Raw genomic sequence first — 2,265 nt, 5'->3', positions numbered from 1 at the left:
TGAAGAAGTTTTCCTCCCCCACCCCACCCTCCTCTAGCTTATCTCTCCACGCTTCAGGCTCTCTGCCTTTATTCCTGATGAAGGGCTTTTGCCCGAAACGTCGATTTTGCCTGTCCTCGGATGCTGCCTGAATTGCTGTGCTCTTCCAGCACCACTGATCCTTAAACCTCTGCTGTCTAGTTGTGGACTCCCCTAACCTATGAAAAATACCTTATCTATTTACCCTATCCATGCCCCTCATGATTTTATAAACCTCCATAAGTTCATCCCGCAGCCTTTGCTGCTCCAGGGAAAAAAGCCCCAGCCTTTTCAGCCTCACCCTATAAGTTAAAATTCCAATCCCAGCAATATCCTTGTAATCTTTTCTGATCCCTTTCAAGTTTCACAAATTCCTTCCTATAGCAGGGAGACCAGAATTGAATGCAGTATTCCAAAAGTGATTTCACCAATGTCCTGTACTGCTGCAATATGACCTCGAGGTTCGTCTGTAGACAACATCTACCACTCTGCTTTCATCAATCCTCTTTGTCACCTTTTCAAAAAACTCAATCAAGTTAGTGAGACATAATTTCCCATGCACAAAACCATGTTGACTATCCCTAACCAGTCCTTGCTTTTCCAAATGTATGTAAATCCTATCCCTCAGAATCCTCTCCAACAACTTACCTTTCACAGAAGTCAGGCTCACGGATGTATTGTTTGCTGGCTTTTCGTTACCACCTTTCTTAAACAATGGCATATTAACCCCCCCCCCCCCCCCTCAAATCTTCTGGCACATCACCCTTGGCTGTCAATAAAACAAATGTTTCAGCAAGGAGCCCAGCACTCTCTTCCCTAGCTTCCCACAAAATTTGGGTTACACCTGATTAGGTCCTGGGGATATATTTACCTTTCTGCTTTTTATGAACTCCAGCACTCTTCTTCTTTAATATGGACATTTTTCAAGACATAGGAAAATGTGGTGCTGGAAAAACACAGCAGGCCAGGCAGCATCCGAGGAGCAGGAGAATCGACGTTTTGGGCATAAGCCCTTCTTCAGGAATGAGGCTGGTGTGCCAGGCGGGCTGAGATAAAAGATAGGGGGGAGGGAATTTTGGGGAGGGGCGCTGGGAATACGATAATTGGAAGGAGGTGAGGGTGATAGGCCGGAGCGGGGGTGGGGGCGGAGAGGTCGGGAAGAAGATTGCAGGTCAAGAGGGCGGTGCTGAATCCGGGTGTTGGGACTGAGATAAGGTGGGGAGAGGGGAAATGAAGAAGCTGGAGAAATCTACATTCATCCCATGTGGTTGGAGGGTTCCTAGGCGGAAAATGAGGCGCTCTTCCTCCAGGCGTCATGTGGTCAGGCTCTAGCGATGGAGGAGGCCAAGGACCTGCATGTCCTTGACGGAGTGGGAGGGGGAGTTAGAGTGTTCAGCCACGGGACGGTTGGGTTGGTTGGTGCGGGTGTCCCAGAGGTGTTCCCTGAAACATTCCACAAGTAGGCGGCCTGTCTCCCCAGTGTAGAGGAGACCACATCGGGTGCAACGGATACAGTAAATGATGTGTGTGGAGGTGCAGGTGAATTTTCGATGGATATGGAAGGATCCATTGGGGCCTTGGAGGGAAGTGAGGGGGGAGGTGTGGGCACAAGTTTTGCACTTCTTGCGATTGCAGGGGAAGGTGCCGCGAGAGGAGGTTGGGTCTGTGGGGGGTGTGGACCTGACGAGGGAGTCGCGGAGGGAGTGGTCTCTCTGGAACGCTGATAGGGGTGGGGAGGGAAATATATCCCTGGTGGTGGGGTCTGTTTAGAGGTGGCGGAAATGATGGAGGATGATACGATGTATCCAGAGGTTGGTGGGGTGGAAGGTGAGGACCAGTGGGGTTCTGTCCTGGTGGCGATTGGAGGGGCGGGGTTCAAGCGTGGTGGAGAGCATTGTCGACCACGTCAGAGGGGAAATTGCGGTCTTTGAAGAAGGAGGCCATATGGGTTGTTCGGTATTGGAATTGGTCCTCCTGGGAGCAGATGCGGCAGAGGCGAATGAATTGGGAATATGGGATGGCGTTTTTACAGGGGGCAGGGTGGGAGGAGGTGTAATCTAGGTAGCTGTGGGAGTCGGTCGGTTTGTAGTAAATGTCTGTGTTGAGTCGGTCGCCCGAGATAGAAATGGAGAGGTCTAGGAAGGGGAGCGAGGAGTCTGAGACGGTCCAAGTAAATTTGAGGTCGTGGTGGAAGGTGTTAGTAAAGTGGATGAACTGTTCAACCTCCTCGTGGGAGCACGAGGTAGC

The sequence above is a fragment of the Chiloscyllium plagiosum genome, chromosome 30 (genome assembly GCF_004010195.1).
Source record: "Chiloscyllium plagiosum isolate BGI_BamShark_2017 chromosome 30, ASM401019v2, whole genome shotgun sequence".
NCBI lineage: Eukaryota > Metazoa > Chordata > Chondrichthyes > Orectolobiformes > Hemiscylliidae > Chiloscyllium > Chiloscyllium plagiosum.
This window is presented reverse-complemented; position numbering follows the sequence as displayed.